Below are 22,545 nucleotides of genomic sequence, written 5' to 3'. Positions count from 1 at the left end.
GGGCTTCGAAGCCAAGATTCTGGGTCTGGACCCAGCCCCTCGAGGGCTGCTGCTCCCGCGTGTACAGAAACCGCCACATTGGGGTATTTCTCTTCTCCGCCGTGGGTTTCTTGCACGCAACACTTCTCACCCCACCTACCCTGACCCCCAAAATGCATTTTAATTCGAGCGAGCTGCCTGCGTTCATGGAAGCAGCCAGTTGTGACCAGCTTGGAGTCAGTCCCAGGACTCCCATTCCTGCCTGACGGGTTGGCTGAGCCAATCTATGTGCTTCTCTCATGCTGTTTATGATAGTATTGGCTAATCTAACCCAGCGCTCCTTAAAAGACTTGCGGTTTGGGCTTTTATCGCCGAAGCTCCTAACATTGCGCAGATAGGAGAGAGTTCAAGTGTGCATGTCAGGCTGGGCACAACAAGGCACCAGTCCAGCCTGACATGCGCACTTATCTCCAGGGCCCAGCTGAACCTGGCAGTGCCACTAATCAATTAAGCTCTACCCCCCACCCACGTCTGCCCACCCTCACTCATGGCAAAAGCCATGCCAACGTAAAAGCAGTGCACAATACACTGCAGCTAGAATAACATGGAATCACTCAATCAAAACATTTACTATGAGACCTGGGGGCAACAACATAAACGGGGGCAATACCGCCATACCCTAGTAAAGAAACCGCAGCTGGCTAAAAGACATTAACATTGACAAAGCCAATAGCTCTCGCATCGCCGCAACCTATTGTCTTTGCCAATGCTTGTTTTCTATGTATGCATTCCAAATGCATCAACACTCACCAACTCTCAAGGTGTATCCCTAGTCCATCTTAGTACCTCTCACTGGCTTTCGCCGTTGTATTCTTTCTCCAATAGTTTTCCTTGTCTCTTAAATTTCTTGTGTCCTTTCTTGCTTTTGCTCTCTCTTCCTTGATATTGCTGGCCTCTGTGATGACTTAACATCGTCTGCCTGATACATCGCTTTCTCTTTTTGGGACCCACCTTTCATTCAAACTCCTGTTTCTTTTGGTCATTTTTGTGCCTAGTTTACCTGTGATTGCTCTAACAGAACATGTTGTTTATTATGCACAACTATTTAGTGAAAAGGCTTGAATGAATACAATTGCATTAGCACCCGGTTTGGAAGTCTATGATTTAATCAGCCAATCAGAATGCATCGAATTCTGGGACCACGTGCTGTGACTTTTGTGGACAGAGAGGGAGCGTTGACGTTTACTTCTGTGTTATGTGATGTTAGGAAGGCATTTATAATAACTTTCTGCCCACAAGCTGCCAGACATTAACCGTTGCTCACTGCAATTCCCATCAATGTGCTTCTTTCCATTTAGCTGGAGCTCATAATTACAAAGCTGCAAAGGTATTGTAGTTAATGGTCTCCACAGATTCCTATATTGGCCACTGATGCCACCCTTAATAGAGGACAATAATGGGAAATACATTTATTAATGTTGCCTTCCAGAATGAATGCACCGTTGCTTTAGTTGTCCCAACCGAATATTCAGGAGGACTGCCACCACCATAACGTGGTAAAAAGATGGAGTATGAAGGTGAACACTCCCAATCATTGTCGAGGCTGTACTTACTGTAATGGAGTTAATACATGCATACGCAAATTAATTTTCATATTTAGATAAAACACTGTGAAAAGTCTTTTGTTACAACTCGTTTATTGTAATTTTTGCTAAAGCACCTTACAATGAATTACACAGCAGCTTCGTACCTGAAGTACTCAACATTTTGGCATAAGGTGGGTTCCATTTATTCTCTTTACTTCTATTCTTTTTCAAGTCTACGAAGCGTAAATCGAATTCAGGCCCTTTCGTCCTCCTCTAGTTTTCTGCTCCCAGGTTCTGAACTAGTGCAGCTTTTACAAGCCCGTAGAGGGAACTGTATTCTCACAAGATGGGGGGGACCAGGAGCACTTGAAGGTCCAGCATACATGCTCCTTAGATAACTGTGATGTATTGAGTAGGGTATGTGTTCCTTTATGCAGAATAAACAGGGCGAGGTGACCCGGTCAGTCAAGTCCCAACAAGTCATTGGGAGTGTGCCTCTTTAGGAGCAAGTGACCTCGCACACCCAGGGGGGTATCATGCTTCACGGACGGAGATACAATGCCTGACGGGCTCCCACAAGGGGGCTCTTTGCCGGAGATCTTTTCAGTATGCCGTAATGGGAAGTATGAAGCCTGGGTGTGGGGCTGTAAAGTGTAGGTTGGTGGGAAGTGATCTAGTGATAGACTGTCTTATGAGCAAACATTCATCATGATTATATAGTTCACACTTGTGCCAATGCGTCACTCCTCGAAACACACACCATTATCTTAACCAAATTGTAAGGTGCGTTGTGAAATTCAAACAGTCTTCAAAGATGAAAGGATCCTTTCTGTTTCTTCAAGAAACTTAAGATTCACAAATGTTTACTGAAAAATAGAATTTCAATACTTCTTCAATGTATTAATAAACAGTACTTTAACCCTTTCGGTGCTGATGACGGCTCCTAGTCGTCATGAGTCACGGTGGGCGTGTGCTGATAACAACTGGGAGCCATCATGACCACGCCCGCGATCGGAATGTCCAGCACCGGCGCGGAATTCCAGCCGCAGCCAAGGTGTTAAACTCTTTCCAATATATACCTTAAACATATAAAACACTTCTCTGTGTTCAACTTCCAAAAGGAAAACAAATAATCTCCCAGGTGTTCACAGCTTCTGCTAACAAGATACTGGCTGTGGCAAGAAATAGCTTTTGCCATTTTCAAACATCGTAGGAATGCTGTGCATTGATGGGAAATATGGTCTTGCTTAAATCGGTGTTCATGTGCAACTTGTCCTCCAGAAATGCACTGCCCGAGGAGCCAATGTTCTGGGTGCACTGCCAGCCCTTCCGTCCCTGGATGAATGTGAAGATGGTGAAAGTCACAGTGGTTTCTGTCAATGCATTTTTAAAAATTTGATGCACAGCTCCGTCAACATGACGGGGTTGCCTGTCAATTTATTTTTATTTTTCAAAAAGAAAATCCAAAAGAAAATCCTGAAGCAGGATTTTCTTTTTGAAAACAAAAAATGCCCCTCCTCGCAATGGGAGTCATCTCCGATGGGAAGGGGGTATTTGTAGTATTTTACTGTCCTTTATCGCCAGGGTTTTCCTGGAGGTGAGGGGCAATAAAATACAGCTATATGTTCACCCATCTAAATTGAGTGGGTGAATATACAGCCATTTCTACGACAGCCGTTACTCTGTGTTCTTTCACAGCAGTTTGATCACTTTGGGGATGGAGTAGTCTCATCCATTGCTGAACTATGTTCCACCCGCATCTAAATTAGGCGGGTGGACCATTATGTTGATGGTAAGGATGCTCCGTCACTGTTGTGATGGAGTATGCTTACTACCAATATTTAAATCAGGTTGTAAATCTAAATAGAACCCTTCTCAACCTCATTAGGTCCATGCATGGAACAAGTCAATGATATTCCCTTCTAATTGCATCTGAATTCCACCAGCCTCACTTCCTTGTCTTGTCATGTCTTCTTAAGGTCAAAAGACAAACATTTATTGAAAGACATGGCCTTCCCTTTGTCTTATTAGCTGTGCTGGAATGAAACTTTCCAGGATACCATTGCGAGCATACAATAAAACATCTTGACTTTTCAAATGCGTTTCCTGGAGCATTGCTAAATACAATTGTGTTTTAGTTTAACTATTTTATTAAAGAATTCCTTGTAATGGATGTTTAAAGTAAAGAACCCGAGGGATGCCATTCACTCGGCAGCTTGTCGCTCATCTACAGTGAATTACTTGAGGGATATCATGCACTGGACAGTCTGAAGCTTTACAAACCAGAATTGAGGGCACCCATCAACACTGATAGAGCGACACCACTAAGTTGTTGTCATTCATAACTGAGTGATACAATCAGTCCTCTGTAACTTTGTGTACTATTTAAAAATAAAACATCTAGCAATTAAATCATTAATGAAAAAACATGGATAGCCATAAAAAGTATAACAATATAGGCAACAGAAATACCTTCCAGCACATGTATATGCAGGAGCCATCGGCGAGATCTCCATGCCCCAACAGGACTGCTCTATGAACCCCAGACCTAAGTGCAGGAGAAGAAAATATTATCAATTTCTTTCTGATATTAGTCAAAATGTGTCCACATGGCAGCATTATTCTTGAAATTTAAGTAATAGGTTTTCTTCTTTAACAACTTGATAGTCTTTGCACAGTGTGCGGTAAATACTCCAGTCATAGTCAAGAGTTCGCCGGATGACTCCACAAAACCCAGCAATACCATTACTTTTTGTTGAGTGATGCTTCACTAAGTTCATTTGTGTTTCTTCTTCTGACTTCTAGTTTCCATATTTTCTCTGCTCCATATCTGGTATTGCCAGTCCTTCATCTAATTGCCAAACTCCCTGGTGTTTTAGTAAACGAAAGGGGAAGCCTGACTAATATGGGGTGTTTTTTTTTTTTAAGAGCTTCTGCAATTTCTCTCTGTTGTCTTCTATTATTAAGAGTGGGGGCATATATATCCTGGGAAAGTAGAAGTGAATCTTCTCTGAAGAGAATGTGTTCTTGCCATCTGGTTGTTTTATTACGTTCTCTTTCACCAGAAAAAAGTGAACCATGGTGAGCACATCAGCAGACAGTGTCTTACGAGTTCAAAAGGTTGAGAACACCCTGTGAGTGCGATCTAACATGAGTTTGCAGTCGTATGAGGCTTGGAGCGTACGTGGATACATTGCCTGAATGTTATCCTCAAGCTCTGCAGCTGAAATTTAAGTAGCAATTTGACAAATTCTCATATTGTTACAACAGGATTAGTTCTCGTGATCGCTAGTTTGTCCATTAGAACATTTTGTTGCTTCTTGTGAAACCCGACTCTCTGCACCATTTCATCTTGTTCATGTGCCAAGGATGTCTTGACATGATGTATGCATATCTCTGCTTAAAGCACAGAATGATCTCGGTCTTTCAATACCTTATCAAAATTGTGATGCAAAGCTGCTATACCTTTCCTACATTCTTGCAACATCATGGCTGTCACCCTTAGTTGCTGGTGCTTTGAGAGCCATTGATTCGAAGGGTACACCAATCTCCTGTTGCACTGTTTAAGCTTGTTCTGGATTGTCTCTCTTTTTGAGATCTCTAACCTGCCAATATTTCTTTAATAGACCACGTCTTGACGGACTCAATCTTGGTTGAAGCCATTTCCATACTGGTTTTATGATCATAAGGCTCTAACTGTTAAGGCCTTGTTGACGAGGTAGGTGGAATTCCATATTGAGATTTCAAGCGGCTGAAATTACTATTGCTAGCCAGTATTCCTGCATTGTATTTAGTCTATTCTGTGCTACACCATTTGGAACGAGGAATAACTGTGTCTCATGTCTGGAGTCTCCACCCTGCAGCACTGCTTCCTCTTCGTGCTACCTGTATGAAAAGTAAAGCCTGGCAATTGCGTTAGTAATCTTGCTAGGATTAACATTAACATTAACATTGCTAGATTAACAATAACATTGCTATAAAGGACATTTTTATAGTTCTTGCTCCAACCACGTCCCCGATATTTGAAGGTTGTCCCAGAGAATCACAGTCACTGCTGAATATTCGTGGGTCAGAATTGGCCCCTCATATGGGCATTTGTTGAGTGACTTTAACCCTTTCGATGCTCATGACGAGCTCAGCTCGTCATGATGCACAGTTGAGCTGTGCTGATGACGAGCTGAGCTCGTCATAAATAAAGTAATAAAGCAATTTCCAGCACAGGGGGGGAAAACGCCTAGCAGCCAAGGTGTTAACTCACTTGCCTTCCAACAAACATTTCTGCATCTCGGAGGCTTCTCAGGAACATTTCTTACTGAACCAACGAGTTAGAAAAGAACAATCATGCATGTCGCAAAAATGATCTCATCCACTAACACTATAGATCGTTCTATTTAAACATGACGTTTTGTCACGCCCTCTGTTTAGTGACCTTATGTACGTAGGCTTTACATGAAGTTCAACTTTGACTCCCCTTTACAACCAGCCGCCAGATGAGCTGTAATTGTCATACAAATTAGATGCTAACTTAACATTCACTATATAATCCATGTGGAATTCTGTTTATCTAACAACTGTTCACAGAGTTATTTGTTTATGAATTTGCAAATATCCACGTAGACAATAGGAATATGGGGCGAGATGTACTATTTGCTGGTCTCACAATACTGGCTGCAATTTATGCTAGTATTGTTGCAACTAGTAAATATTTTTACAAACTGACCTATGTGTCATTAAGTCGGCGCTTAAACAACAGAATTGGATTGAGTCGCAAACCAACCTACCTAATTAATATTGATAAGGTAGGTCGCAAATGTGACTTAATTTGATTGGCACAATCACAGTGTGCCAGTCTGTGACTAACTTTCAATAAAGTAAACTTTTTTTTTAATTTAGCATGTTTTCTTACAGGAAACGGGACTGTGTTTAAAAATTATTTTACTTTCTTTAAAGTTTATTTAAGAGTTGGCAGTGGTTGGACAGGGGGCGTGGCTTGCACGCCGCTCTGAGATGGCGGATCGCGCTTGAGCTCGGGGACACAGGCGGCTGTCGGGATGATTTTGGGATCCCGTTCGTTGCCTTTTTCAGCCCCGAATTCCAGATAATGTACCGGAATGTACTGTGAGCGTCTGGATGTACATTACTTCAAAATTAATAGGGTAACCCAATATTCCCAAGGAACTGGGTATAATCAATAACACAATAGAAAAATGTTCCTGAAGGAATTATTCCATATTATTTCTACAATTTGTCAAATATTGTCACAGCAGTGAACATGAATTCCAAAGCACTCGAGAGACATATATACAATTCATTAGCTATTTTATTGCATTATGTCAAATTGTATTTCATTTGCATATGATAAATCATATTTCATTCCATATACGGCAACACAAAAGATGTACATTACAGCAACTAAAGCAGGCAAGAACTGACCTTTTCTTCGCTTGGGAGCCTCGCTGTTGGAACTCTATCGAGTGGCTGCCAATTTGTTTTTGCGGTGGCGACGCTCGTTTTTCTGTCACGGAGCACTACAATAGAGCGTTGTTTCTTTTGAAGATGACAAGAGGAGATGGTATTTATATTTTTCCTTTATTTTGTTAGTCCTTAGGGTTAGCGCTGTGTGACCTAATCTAGAGGTTGCTTGTCAATTGGTCAGTACTGCTGTTTTTGCGCTCTAGTCGTAGCTTGCGTCTCTTTTTCTTTTGCCTCAACTGTCCCTGTCCGCCATTTTGAGCTCTCTTATCACAGCCATAGTCTGCACTTCTGGCTTATACAGTGTTTACTGTCAGTGAAACTTGGTGAAGTGTCAGTTGGGTCCCGTTTGGCCTATTTTTGATTGGTCCCTCTACGCATCCATATCCTGGTGCATTTTTTAGTGCATTTACTGGGTACTTGTTCCTATGGCGGACAACATGGGGCTGGCTACTACTAACAAAGACTCTAAAGGGACTCTTAAATGATCTAAACAACAGTCCACCTCAGAAAGACTCTACTTCCACTTTGGATGCTATTTTGGCGCGTTTAAATGTTGTCCACGATATTGCCCAGTCTACCAAGACTAATACCGATTTACTGCAAGTTGAGGTAGCAGCTATCAGGAATGACTTTAAAGCCTTATCTGTCAGGGTTTCCACTGCAGAATCCCGTATCAGTGTGGTGGAGGATAATACGCACCAACACTCGAGGGCTCTTCACCAGATGGAACGTTCCATGGCGGCTTTGCGTAGAGACCTTACAGAGCAAGAAGATCGTAATCAGAGAAGTAATCTACGTATTTTTGGTCTTCCTGAGGATACGGAGCAATCAGCCTCCTCAATGATTGATTTTCTATCCAAATGGCTTCCTTCTACCTTGCAAATTTCCTTTCAGAAAGACTTTGAAATTGATAGAGCTCATCGAGTTCCGACGTTCAAACCCAAATCTTCAACATATCCGAGAGCGGTCATTTTTAAACCGCTGCGTCATCAACATTCGGAACAAATTTTGGCTCATATGAGGAAGATTAAGTCAGTGACTTGGGAAGGACATCGAATTACTATCTCACAAGATTTTGCTAGAGACACTGTAATTCGGAGAAAAATTTTTCTCAATCTGCGTAAACATCTTTTGGACATGAACATCCCCTTTTCCTTTGCTGGTCCTTCCAAGTTTCGTATCTCTGTTAAGGGTCGATATCGTATTTTTGATGAACCTTCTGATCTTTCTTCCTTTTTAGATAACCAATCTGAATCGCAGATGGATTCTTCTCCTGCTCCAGGTCCCTCCTCTCCTGCTCCTGGTTCTTCTGGAACTTGATTCCCCTTCTGTTTCTTTTTTTTGTCTGGCTCTTACATATTCCTGTCTGACATATGTCGCTGTTTCAGTGTTACATGCTGTTTTTGGCTCACCCTCCTTTTCAGGTGATTTGCTTCTCGTATCTCTATCATCATGGTTACCTGTGCATTTTCAGTAACCTATTAGTTTCTTTGTTTTCCTTTTTTGTTTTGCTTTCTTCTTCTCTACCGATTATTCCATCTGCGTTGGTTGCTATTTTGTGTCCTCCGTTATTTTCCCTTTACACTCGTGTTATTTTCTGATTGTTAAATGTCATTATCTTTGACACTTGTTTCTTGAGGTGTTCTTTTGCTTTTTTGTAGTTTTTATACCTCTTGATAGGATTTTTCATTTCTCCGTCTTCCCCTTATGTTGTATCATTCCGATTCGTATTATCTTGTTGTTCTACCTTCTCTGTATGGTTTTTCTCTTTATTTGCAGTTCTGTTTTTCATTCCGTTTGTTTTGGTCTTTCGTTGATTCTCTGTTCATTAGAGTGCTTCAGATGTTTCATTTCACTTTATATCTTGTTGCTTCCTTGTTATTACGGTTCTCTCTTCACCCTTTCTATAACTTAGATAATGTATCTATCTTTTTCTTGTACACCTTAGTGATTATAGTTCTATTTCTACTTTTATACTGTTTATGTTGTTATAGGCCCTTTTTCTACTCTCTTTGTATTATGAGCTCCGTTCACTAGATGGCTTCCCTGTCCTTCAGGTCGGACGTATTTCGTGTATTGACAGTTTTTTTTTATATTGATCATATGTTTAATTCTGTCTTTTTGTTTTCTGCTTGGAGTCTCTGTTCGAGTTCTACTCGGTTTATATGTTTGATTGCTTTATTATGTTCCCGTATTTTATAGGCTCCTTGTCTACTTTATCCACGTATTTCCCTATATATTCCTTTTTCTTGCTCTTTTGATGAATTTCTATTTATTGTTACTTCTCATTCATATTTATTGCTGATGATTTTTAGTGCAGTATTTATTAAGTATTAATTCTGCCTATTGTTATGTTTGATTAATTCACTGACTGTTTCTATTATATGTATATAGTTCATATTTTTTCGGTTCAATAATTTATATGCTCATTGTATCCTTTATCTAAATGCTTCATTATACGTTTCTTTTTCTTGTACTTTTGATGAATTTCTATTTATTGTTATTTCTGGTTCATATTCATTCATGATGTTTTCTATTACAGTATGCCTTACGCAATAACTTTGCCTGTTGATATTTTTGCTTTCTTCTCTAGTGGTTTATATTTTATGTATATAGTTCATTATATTGTCCATCTCTGATTCATAGTTTTGCTTTCTATTTCTTTCTTATAGAATTTCTTAAATGATAAGTCTGCATATTTTCTACTTATGGTCCATATACAGGATACTTGTTATTTCTTTTCATTTAGTTGTTTGTTTGCTTTTTAGTTCGCCTTCTTTTTATGATGATTGCTTGCTCATATATTTTTAGGATGTTTTTATTTTATCCTGTATTGCGCCTTTGTTTTCCTATTTTTCTTTAGCTCACAAACCTCTTAAGACCTTCACACTTCTATCTCGCTCTCTTTTTTGCATTGCTCTGCTTCTTTTATTACCCTTTTTGCCTATCTCCTACTTTTCTAGCTATAATTGGTTTGTTAATTTTACTTTGATTATTGGCTATGTCCTGGCAGCCTGCTTGCTTCCCGCATCCATGTCTCCCCTAGTATGAGTTTGGACCTCTCTAGACCTCCCCTGGTGGGTCTCTTTCCTTTGATTTTTCTATTCTTTTCTGGTTCTTCTCTTTCTGCTCTTCTTTTCCTCTTCTTCTCTTCATTCCCTTTCTTTTCCTTTTTCCTTCTTGATCCTCGTGTAGTGCTCTCTTTTGGTATAGAGCGTTGTTGGTCCTTGATATGTGTTATGTTTGACGTCTTACTCCCTCTACCATTCGTTTGGTTCGGTTTTTATTTCTATGTTAGCCTATGTCTGGTTTGAATGTAGTTTCCCTTAATGTTAAGGGATTAAATCATCCGGTTAAGAGGGCCTAGGTTCTTTATTATTGTAAATCTCTCTCTTCGGATTTAGTGTTCTTACAAGAAACAAAGGTCTCCTATAAAGAAGCGCTGTTATTACGGAAAGAATGGGTTCTTGATGTGATGTGTTCGGATGCCGGTTCTTGATGTGATGTGTTCGGATGCCCTAGGTAAGAAGAATGGGGTCATAACACTTATTTCTAAAAAATCTGGGTTATCAGTAACTTCGGTTGAGCATGATGCTGAGGGCCGTTGATTGTTATCTCGATTGTCTAATGGCTCTGCTGATCTTTATGTTTTGAACATCTATGCCCCAAATGCTGATGATCCTTCTTTTTGGCAAAAGATCACTAAACATTTAGCTCTTCCTCCACATAATGGTAATTTGATCGTTGGTGGTGACTTTAATTTACCACTTGATCCAGTGTTGGATAGAAATTCGGCGTTCTCTTTCCGCCCTCCTAGATCTCATAAAAAATTGTTGAATATGTGCTCTTCTGCAAATCTTCAAGATATTTGGCGCCTTCATAACCCCACAGGTAGTGATTTTTCCTTCTTTTCCCCCCCTCATTCTAGTTTTTCTCGTATTGATTATCTCCTAGTGCATTCGTCTTTAGTACAGCAATCATCTTCTCCGTACAACTATCCTATTCTTATCTCTGATCATGCGGCTGTATCTTTCTCTCTCCTAAATCTCGCTCCTAAGAGTAAACCTTCCTCTTGGAGACTTAATACGGAAGTTCTCTATGATGATGTTCAAGTTCAAAACATACACGATGAAATTGAACGTTTCTTTTCTGATAATGAAGGCTCAGTTAGTTCTCCGGTGGTCTTATGGGACGCTTTTAAGTGTACTCTCCGAGGACACATTATTAAAGTTATGGCGAAAAGAAACGCTGACATCAAAAGGGAACTTGCGGAGTTAGCAGATAGTATTAAACAGCAGGAGCTTCTTTTTCGCAGTACTAATGATAAACAATTGTTGCAATCCATCAAGAATTTGAAATATTCCTACAACACTATCGTTACCAAAAGGGCTCATATTGGGGTTCAGTCCTAGAAATCCAAACGGTTACTCCTGAGGAATCGGGCTGATAAGATACTAGCTGCAACTTTGAACTTTCAAGAGTCAAACTTTAAATCCTCTCAAATTTCTTCTATTACTGATAAATCTGAGGCTAAAACATTTTAAACTAAAGAAATTCTTGAGGTGTTTCGAGATTTTTATAGTTCTCTTTATACCCCCATTAATCAATCCTCCTTTGATGCTTGCCAGGAATTTTTAAAAACTATTCCTCTACAATCTGTTTCCTCTGTGGATGGAGAGAACTTAGGTGGCCCCATCACATCTGCTGAAATTATACATGCTATCAAGTCTACTCGGTCTGGTAAAGCCCCTGGGCCGGATGGTTTTCCTATCATGTTTTACAAGACCTTCTTCCCTTGTATGGTTCCTCGTCTTAAAGCTGTTTTCAATGTCTTTATTCATGAGAGCGCGGTTTCTGATACTGCAGCAGATGCCACTATTGTCGTACTTCCGTAAGACGGAAAAGATATCTCAGACCCTAAAAACTTTCGCCCTATTTCCCTTCTTAATATGGAGGCTAAAATCTTTGCTAAGATTCTGGCCAAGCGGTTAGAATCTTATATTCCATCTTTAGTTCATTCATCTCAGACGGGTTTCGTGAAGGGTAGACTTGCAAGGGACAATATCCGTACCTTCTGTCATATTCTCGGTACTTCTAAACGGTCTACGCTTCCAGCGGCGGCTCTCGCCTTAGATGCCGAGAAGGCTTTTGATAAGGTTTCTTGGTCTTTTCTCCATGCTGTTCTTCGTGCCCATAATCTTGGTGACTCTTTTGTCAACATGGTTATGTCCTTATATGCCCAACCGAGAGCTAATATCCGTGTCAATGGGGCTACTTCTGAGTTTTTTAGTCTCCGTCAAGGTACCCATCAAGGCTGCCCTTTATCCCCGCTTTTGTTTTTAGTAGCTATTGACCCTCTTCTTAGACTCATTGATCTACATCCAGATATCAAGGGGTTTACTTTTGGTCCGCATCGCATAAAAATAGCGGCTTATGCGGATGATGTTCTTATTTTTTCGGATGATATTGTTTCGGCTCTTCCCGCGCTTACAGATATTATTGCTCGTTTTTCTACGGTCTCTGGTTATACGCTTAACAGAGACAAGACTGAGATGTTTCCCCTGAACGCTTATTGTTTTCCGGCACATATGGGTACTGCTGGCTTTAAGTGGCAATCTAAACATCTCAAGTATCTAGAGATTTGGTTTTGTGGTACGCTCTATGAAACGGTGGAAATAATGAGGCGCAAACTCTTCTCAAAGTTCGTCACCTTCTAGATGCTTGGTCCCCTAAACACATTTCTTGGTGGGGTCGTATTCAAACTCTTAAAATGATGGTTACTCCTATTATTAACTTTGTTTCCTCTATGCTTCTGGTGAAATTGTCCTCTTCTTTTTTTCGTGAGATTGTCTCCATTACTACTAAATTTCTTTGGAGTGATAAGAAGGCTAGAATTGTGTATAAGTATTTGAGGAAACCTTATGAGATGGGTGGTTGTAATTTTCCTGATTGGGAAAGATACCAGACTGCTTTTTTGGCTTCCCAAGGAGCTTTGTGGTTTTCCTCGTCTCCTGTACACACGCCTTCCTGGATGTTTATTGAGCAACGTCTCCCATTTCCCTTACCACTTTCCTCCTTTTTAACCACATCCCCTTTATCTATTCCTTTTTCCCGCTCCATTATTTTAGATACTATTGCAGCGATTAAGTCTGTGGATAAGAAAGTGACTACTCCGATCCATAAATCGAGGTGGTCTTCTTTCTTGTGGCTTCGATCTGGTCATGTGGTCATGTGGCTTCAAAGATTTATACATTTTTGTCTTCCACTTCCTCTGCCTTACATACTGTTACCCAACAAAAGTGGTTACATCATTTTGATAAGGATATTACCGACCATATTTCGCCAGACACCTGGCAGCTGATTGGCAAATTTTCTCTCCGTGATAAGATCGCCCCTTCTTTAACCCAATCTAAATTTTTCTCTATCAACCTTCTCCATTGGACTCCTGTGCGTTTGCATTTGTTACACTTGAAGGACGATGATCTCTGTTGGAGCTGTGGTCTGGCTACTGGCGATTATTTGCATATGTTTTTTACCTGCTCTCTTTTACAACCCTTCTGGGATCTCATAAATAAACTTCTCATATTAATTTTTTATACTGATTTTCAGCTTTCCTTCCCCATGGTCCTCTTGGGCCCTTTAGCTTCCCGGGTGTCCTTGCCTTTGGATACCTTAGACTTGCAATTGCTTGATCTTTTACTGACAGTTGCCGTTAAGGTACTCCTTATGGAATGGAAGTCTTTTTCTTCCGTATCCTATCATACATGGTGGGCATGGGTTTCTTTTTTACGCAGCGCACACATTTCAGTAGATGTGGCTCATCTTAACCCTACGATTTCTAGTAATGTTTGGAAAGCTCTGGGCGCTTATATGGATTTGGCTTCGGAGGGTTTGGTTGCCCAGTATCCTTTTGTGTCCTCTACTTGATTGCTGTTTGTTATCTGTGTAATGTGTGTTTGTAGTACTGCAGTGGATCCTTCCCTTCCCTTCCTTTTCTCTTTTTCCCTTCTTCTTGCTACCTCCTTTCTACTTTTTCTTCCTCTGTCTTATTTTCCTTTCTTTTCTGTCTTTCTACTTCTCTCATTCATAATAGTGATACTGTTTACGGATATTTTGGTCATTGATTTTCCCCTTATGAATTTCTTATATTTTTACCTTTATATTGGTTGCGGGAATTCTTTCTATTTGACTCAATCATAAGTACTATGTCTATGGATTTCTATTGTATCACTATGTATTGTATTTATCTACTTCTTATACTTTTTAAACTTAATAAACTTATTGAACACAAAAAAAAGAGTTGGCTGTGGTAATTCATTTGCAAAACGTTCAATTTTTGCAAATGGGGTACCACATCTTTGAGGGTCAGTAAAGTTTGAATGTTTTGTAACTAGATTTCGGCCACAAAGCATTTATCCAGTTTCGGTATTCTGTGCAACATGCCCCTTCCAGATACCGAATCCATATTCCTTCAGAATCCCATTATACAGTGGGAAAATCGTCTCCCACTGCTAAAATAGGATAGCTACATGGGAAAAAGCATTTAAACAGTTGTAATGCCGAACTTGAGCTTTTGCGACCATTGAATTTCTTAATACATCTGACCCCTTGTCTCTGTGGTCCATGATTCACTTGTAAACGTTATAGTCTGCACAGAACCCGTTGTGTGTATCTTTCTCACCCCAGAACTACCCCCACGGAGTTCTCTTCTCAGCTGGGTGGTTGCACTATGTGGGCCATCATGCTAGTCAACCTAGTCTCTTTTATTGCCTTTTATTGCAGTGTTGGAGCGTGTTTTAAGGTTTAAACATCTCTCAATGTTGTTCTCCTTTAGTACTGCGCCGATTTGCATTCGGAGTTGATTACACCCTCTTTGTGTTGAACAGTCCTTCATGCTGTACTATGCCTTTGTAATGTCATTAGCTCTATAGTGGCAAATAAAGTCAGAGGCAATCCAACAATATTCTCGTTAATATGCTTCAAATGTAATTACGGAAAGCAAGTAAAAAAAGGAGGAGGGTTCCTTTCTGTATGATTAGCTTCAAATTTGTGACCAAAAGGACTACACACTAATATCCCTTTTTAGTGTTTGTGAGGTCCAACCTAATATAACTATTTTAGTGTTGTGGAGTGACACGGGTGATTTAAATCTGCCCAAAAACCTACAGTATCATTCGTTTCACAGTTTTTATTTTTTTTAAAAGTATTACAGATGAATTCATCTGTTACATTTACGGAAAGCAAAACACAACTTTCTGGTAGAATCAGAAAATGTAAATAATAATTTTATCATGACTATTTAGTACAAAACTGTTGTGTTTGGTATTTAAGCATCACATTTCTTACAGCTAAACTTATTTTTCTGGACTTTCAATACAGGTAAAAGGATCCACCTTTCACATCTACCCCAGCACCCAGATAAGCCCCAACTTGTGGGTAAGTGTCTATCAAAATGTCTATTTATTTTGGAAAACGATATACTTATATTTTTTCGAACATGCCGCATTAATTATGTTTGTGTGCAAGCGTAAATCTATTTTAGATTAAAATCTAGTTTTGCTCTATCTTCGCTTTCATATTTAACTTTATAATCGAGTCTGCCTTTTGTTTTTCATGATATTAGCTGTGTGATCAGCTCGTCCTTAACAGGGAGATGTGAGCATGAGGCTGGTGGTAGGAAAGTGAAATGAATTTTGAAGCTCTCCTTTTTTTTTAGGTGTTTTTGAAAAGACAGCTTTAGAAATCTTGGTAGAGCTGATGTAACAGAGACAAAAATTTATATAAATAAATATTACCAGAGAGTGGCTTTGGGTCAGCCCACATCAGCCTTCGCTTGCTGAAAGTGTCATTTATAACTTATATTCCGCCTATAAGATAACAATTTGATGTGTGGACTGTCAGTTATCATGAACTAAGTCGTTTTTCTCCTATTTACATCTGAGTTTGCATCTGGAATGGGCAAGCATCAAGATGCAGAGGAGTCTGTCTCCAGGCACCAGCATTCTGCAAACCTCCCGCCGTGGAGCCTCCAAAGAGCTGTAATGCTCCAAGATGGTAGCATGCATGGGTATATGAGCACACGAGGCCGACAAAACACCATGAATCCCACTCCCGGATACAAGATAGGTTCTGGGCCTGGAGGATTTGAAGAGGACAGACCTTGACCCTCTCCATCCCCTGGTGTCACCAAACCTGCATGCACATTAACTTCATCATGGGGATGCTAGTGATCTAGGACCTTCCAAGCCCAAGGGCTGATTTAGATCTCGGCCTATGGGTGGCTCCATCACAACAGTGACAGATATCCCGTCTGCTGAAATATAAATCCCATAGGATATAATGGGATTTACATTTCGGCAGACGGGGTATCCGTCACGGTTGTGACGGAGTAACCCATTCGCTGAGATCTAAATGAGTCCCTTAGCCCTGCTGGGCCTGATACACTACACTCTTGTGTCTCAAGCCACTGGTGTCTTCCTTGGCTTGGGGCAGATGCAGACTGTAAGGATGAAAGATGCCACGTGGCAAGGTATTCTAGAGAACTCCCCTCTCGCCCCGCTGAACCAGAGCCTGGGGAGGCCGCTGGGAGTGCAGCTGGCTGACCACCAGTGTCAGGCAGTCCCTGGGATGCTGGAGCGATGGGTGCTGCAGATGCTCATTCTGCACCACAACTCCCTTCTGATGCTGGACCCCTTGCCCTGGCAAGGCGGCTTCACCAGAGGTGACCCCAGCTTTGAGCTTCCTCTCCCTCTGGCTTTGTGATCGTTCAATATGAGAAGTGAGTAATTAAACCCAGCACTACTCACTTTCCATTTTAAATCATGTTGGATCAGCATTACTGAAATTGTCAATCATCATGAGCAATGGAGTGTTTCCTGTTAATGTCTGGGATCTCATGCGGGATGGGTAAAAGCATTCAAGCTTCCCCAGTAATGCTGCAAATATCGGCATCCGCTGAGTATTAATGAGTGAAGGCAAGTCTGGCAATGTAGTAATAAGTGATTTCTTCAAGTATTTGCTGTATTAAGTTTACATTTCAAAGGGGAAACCTACTGGATTGAACTATTTTTACCATGTGTGTTATTGACCTTGATATAAAAATACTGACAATGCGGTTAAAATATGAGCCATGTGGCAACCCTGCCCCTAAGCGCCGTTCACGATGAATCACGTAGGATAATGGAATCATCATTTTTATCAGAACTTTGACATTTCATTTTTGTTATCATTGGTTTAATGAAGTCCCCTCACTGTCAGAGCTAGGCATGACATCTGCTAATCTCAGCCCACCAACACAGGAGAAGTGCCCTTCCTTCGTGGGGGAAAGACATGTAGCTTCGGTCTTTGGACAGTCTGTGTGGTGTGCTGGGCTGGAGTGTTATCGATCCTACATAGACTACGATGCACCTACCGCTCCCACAGCTGCTCTGGGGGGTGTTAGTGTTGTAAACTATATGGGCAGTGTGCACACGCCAGGCCTGGTGACGTTATAGTGGTAGACCCTAATGTGTCTAATTTGTCTCAGTTTCAAGCTTCGGAACTACGCTGCCAACAGTTATTTTGTTGTGATATATATTGTATGTATTTGTATTTATAAAGTGAGAACCTAGCTGGAGAGAAACAGAAACAATTGTGTCGGAGAGCCGAGAATCACACAGCTTTCAGTCTGGTGCCAAGGCCGGGATTCGCTCCTCAGGTCCCAAAGTAAGCCGCTTAGCCACTGCATAGCTGGACCGCATATCTTCCGTTTTAACTTTAAGGGAAAAAGAACATTACAAGAGAAACGGATAACGTACTTAGCTACAATCAATAGATGAGAGAAAAAAATGCATTGATTTAAAACATTAACACATAAGGGAATTATAGAAAGGAAAAGGGACATTTTATGCTCCTTCGCGTTGACCCAATGTAGTTAGGTTAAACTCTTTTGACTTCCTTCCCCAGGTTGAGGTAGCACCACATGTTCAACTGGTTCCTCCATTCTAAGGTCATCCAGAGATGCTAGAACAGAATAAGATGCATGAACAATAATACATTATGTGAATGAATAGTTTTAAATGAGCATGTGGAAAGAAACAATACATGTTACAAGTTACAGTGAAAAAGAACTAATACATTATAGCTTGACTTTGTTTTCCAGAGCTTGTGAGGAAAGGATTAATTGAGTGAGTGACAAAGATGACTTCCATCTTGGCCAAGATGGCCATTTACACAGAGAAGTGGCACACGCAACATGCAGCAGAAAACACCCTCCTGCATGCTTCATACTGAGTAATGACTTCATGTTATGGCGATGAGGACGAGTGGTTGTAAAATGTTGTAGTAGATAAGCTGCTACTTTGGGACGCTGAGTTGGATCCTGTGACTTTCATCGTTTGGGAGCCAGTTCTTGAGAAGGGAAATAATCTTTTTGGATTTACTGCCGCTTATCACTCAGGGGCCGGGACTGCGAGACCCAGGGATCCGCGCACGACCAACGCAGCGCACCTGGTGTCTCTTCCCGCCCCCTACTCCTCCTATGTAGTTACGCCTCCAACGCTTAGCGGGACGCGAGCTAGACACCGGACGAAGCCCGGACAAAGGGCGGACAGTCTGAAACAGTCCGAGACTGACCGTGACTGGACTGGGCCTGGATTCTTACATTGCTGCCCTCGTGGCCCTTCTGCGGAGCCTCGATTGTAAGACTTATCGTTTTAAACACCCCCAAGTATTGTTTATGTTGGATTTTTCTCTTTTAATTGTGGTACTGTTCTTTTGAGTATAACATGTCTTAACAGAAGTCATCCTCAGCTTCCAACACTATGGATAACTACCTAGTACAAGTAGTTAGTAAAATAAATAGTTCAAGAAGGATATCTCTGGACTTGAACTCCACTCCTTTAATCCCTACATTGAATTCCCCGCCAGAACCAAACATGGTCGAAGCTCCGATACAGGTACATTGTAGTGACTCCCCTGATAATGTTTTTACTCAGGAAGATAACCTTGACCAAACCACCCCAACTGCTATTAATTCGGTCAATGAGTCCCTAGATGAATCTAACATGACCCCAGTAAAATCCCTCCCCCTTCCCCTGTGCCTGCTCCAGTAACTAGAGCAGTAAGAGCATGTAGAAAAGGCCAGAATAAACGTGGTGGGTTACGTTCTAGCAGGAAAAGGATTGTCTCCCCTGTTAAAACCATATCCACAAATGAGACAACAGGGGAGTTAGGTAGGAGGGTGTCACTGGAGGATGACCAAATCAAAATACTTGTGAACATGATTGATTCTAAGATCAGAAGTGTTGTTAAACCGTTGTTAGTCAAAATAGACCATCTAACAACAGAGGTAAACAGGCTTGGGGGTATCATAAATCAGATAGTGGAAAAGGTGGACAATATACCAACCCCAGACTCAAGTAGACCCGATCCCATAGCCAGTGTACCAGATGCTGGGATAGAGGGCAGGGATAAAACGACCCCTATTTTGCAAACGCCCCATTACTGTGAACCCAATATTAATCAGGGAACCAATATCGAAGCTCTCCCACCCAAATCTACGAACACAGGCACTGAGAAAGGCCCGGTTCAATTAATTGTAGAGGCTTCCCCCCTAGTTTTGGTCCTGGCCAATGTACCCTTCCTAAAGCCGGGCCAAGTGGAATCTACAGCCTCTTTGATTAGCAAAGCTTTTCATTGGCTATCTAACAACATGGTGATATCCCCTTGGGGTAAACAACAACTAGCTGAGGAAATCACCATGGCAAGAAGGGTAGAATGGAAAGGGAATGGTGTTAAAAAATTTAAGGGTGACTGTGTAGTCTTGCATTTCCTAAATCCAGAAGTTCTTCCCGAGGTTTTGAGGAATATTCTTCCTCCACAACGTAGGAGTACAGATATTATTCTGTTAACTCTGGATTAATTTTATCATCGTAGTGAAATAGGGAATCCAAGTATTCTAAAGACCAAATGGAACCCGGTGTCACACAGGTGGGGCAGAGTCCCCCAACCAAGTGAATGGGAAATTAATCTTGAAAATCGGTTTGGGGCACTGTCAAACTTGAATGAGTGTGATTGACTCAAATCGCCTGACAGAGATGTGTCTAACAAAACAGTTGAGTCAAAAAATGTAGACACAACCATAGAGAAGAACCCTTGTCTGACACACGCTATTCCCTTGTTCCCGGGGAAAATGGTAGAGGAAACATCTAAGAATTGATATTTGGAGACACAGCTAGACCCCTCAATGGTAGAACCAAGTCCCGCTCCTGACCTAGTTGTATCTGCGCTTGAACTCACACGCCATCATAACATCAACATTGATATAGGTATAGGGCCGGGGGATGATTTACAAGGCTCTTTTCTACCCCATGTCCCCCCAGATGTAGTGGCAGAGGGAACAGTAGAGTCAGGGTTGTCTTTCCTCTCCTGGAACATCGCAGGGATCTCAAATAAGTTGATATCACCGGAATGGTGTACATTTATAGATCAGTTTGATATCCTACTGTTCCAGGAAACATGGTCCGTGGCCCCAATATTTCATCTAGGTTACCTTAACTTCCATATCCCAGCCATAAAAAACCCCAAGGGTCGACCGGTAGGGGGTCTAACAATCTGGGTTCGCCAAAATTTATGTTGCAGTATCCAACAAAGGAGCTCTTTAACTGACGATATATTGTCAATTACTCTTTCCTGGGCTAATGGTCATGGGATGGTCATATTCAATATCTATGCCAGGGAGTAGCGGGTGGCAAAACATCAGAAGTTATAACCGCCTTGGATCATGAGCTCGAAGTTCTCCCAAACCATCTGCTCTTCATTGTTGGGGGCGATGTCAATACCACCTTTGAACCGCTGGGCCTAGAAGATCAAAATCTAACTGAAGAAGAGGATAGCAAGTGGGGTATTCCACAGCTAGAACTTCCCGCAATTACTAGATGGACTGCGGTGGCTATCCAAATTAAGGCACTATGCTTAGCTAGAGGACTTAGAGCAACAAACGGACGAACCCCTTCGGATCGACAGGGAAACAAAACGTTTGATAACGGTAGATTCTCTAGTCGAATAGATTACATCCTAGTGGATGTCAGATTATGGCATAGGTTGACTGACATGGAAGTTAAAACCCGAATGGAGAGTGACCATAATCCTCTTTGTATGGGCCTTAAAGCAAATGCAGGATCAAGAAAACTAAACCAAGGGGGAGATAAAACTACCCTAGATATTGTAACCTCGAATAATCAGCGCCACATCAAATGGGGTAGATTAATAGAGAAAGTAGAGAGACTAGAGGAGCTCAAAAAAGTTGTGTTAGAAGAAGTAGCTGAGATTAACTCACATGTTAACAAGCAAAACTTCCCTGAAATCATGCTTGAAGCCCACACGACTTTTTTTACTAAGCTTCAGGAGTTCTTTAAGAAGGAGAAGAAACCGGGAAACCCCCAGAATAAAATGCCCAAATCAGGATGGTATGATAAGTCTTGCAGAGAAGCCCGTCAGAACCTTAGTATAGAACTTAAAAATAAGAATATCTTAGGGGTGAGAAAAGCGAGGGACACCTACAGGAAAGTTCAAAAAGAGGCTAAGAAAAACTGGGATGAGGCCCTCTGGCGTGATTTGAAATCCGCCTGTGACGCAAAGAATCAGAGTCAATTTTGGGCCCTGGTCAAATGGGACAGAGCAGGGGTGGCTCAACCCCCACAAAATAATGTAGCCCAAAACCAATGGGTTGAATTTTTTAGTCCTCAATACGCGTGTGTGCCAACTGAAGGGGGATATTCCTTACCCCCTACAGTTCTCTATCAACGCCAGCTATTCACCACAAAAGATGTTAGTCAAGCACTGGATTGCGTGACAGGGGGTGTGCCCCAGGAATGGATGCCATGCCAGCAGATGTGCTCCTAAGTGACCGCCCAACTTGGTGCCAGTACTTTGAGTGGCTAGCAAACTCTGTGGCCAGGGGTGCTCCCATACCGCCCTCTTGGAAGGGTGCAGAAACTATCCCAGTTAATAAAAAGGGAAATAAATCATTACCCAGTAATTACAGACCAATTAGTCTTATAGACTCCGCACAAAAAATATTAGGTCGTATGATACAAAATAAACTACAAACCTGGATCGATGAAAATGATATTCTATCCCCTTACCAAGCCGGGTTTCGCCCTTGTACAAGCTTAGTAGACCAGGTCTTCTTTTTCATAGCCCTTTATTGGAGGAACGTGATGCTTACTAATGGAACCCTCTACGCTGTATTTGTAGATCTAAAATCAGCTTTCGATCTAGTTCCCCATTCCAAGCTCTGGGGGGTACTTGCTGAAGCTGGGATGGCCCCGGAACTATTGACGCTACTCGTCCGCTTACATGAGAACAACTACGCTAGAATCAGGTGGGGTGCTCAGGACGAGGTGACCGACACATTCCCAGTTGAACGAGGGGTTCGGCAGGGGTGTGTCTTGGCACCGACACTGTTTTCCATCTATATTAACGGTATTGTAAATCCTCTAAGCCGTACGCCCACTGATGCACC

General features: G+C 41.5%; 1 protein-coding gene across 1 annotated transcript in view; it reads left to right on the top strand.

Moving 5' to 3' along the window:
* Positions 1 to 15,419: 15,419 nt before the first annotated feature.
* The window catches only part of HECW2 (HECT, C2 and WW domain containing E3 ubiquitin protein ligase 2), a 1,269,905-nt gene continuing 1,262,779 nt past the window's right edge, over positions 15,420 to 22,545 (top strand). The window contains exon 1 of the mRNA XM_086955408.1: positions 15,420 to 15,476. The gene's annotated coding sequence lies outside the window, so the exon portion shown is untranslated. The remainder of the gene's footprint in view (positions 15,477 to 22,545) is intronic.

The sequence above is a fragment of the Lissotriton vulgaris genome, chromosome 2_1, assembly GCF_964263255.1.
Source record: "Lissotriton vulgaris chromosome 2_1, aLisVul1.2, whole genome shotgun sequence".
NCBI classification, from domain to species: Eukaryota; Metazoa; Chordata; class Amphibia; order Caudata; family Salamandridae; genus Lissotriton; species Lissotriton vulgaris.
The sequence above is the reverse complement of the archived record's forward strand: the minus strand, read 5'-3'. Positions and strand labels throughout refer to the sequence as shown.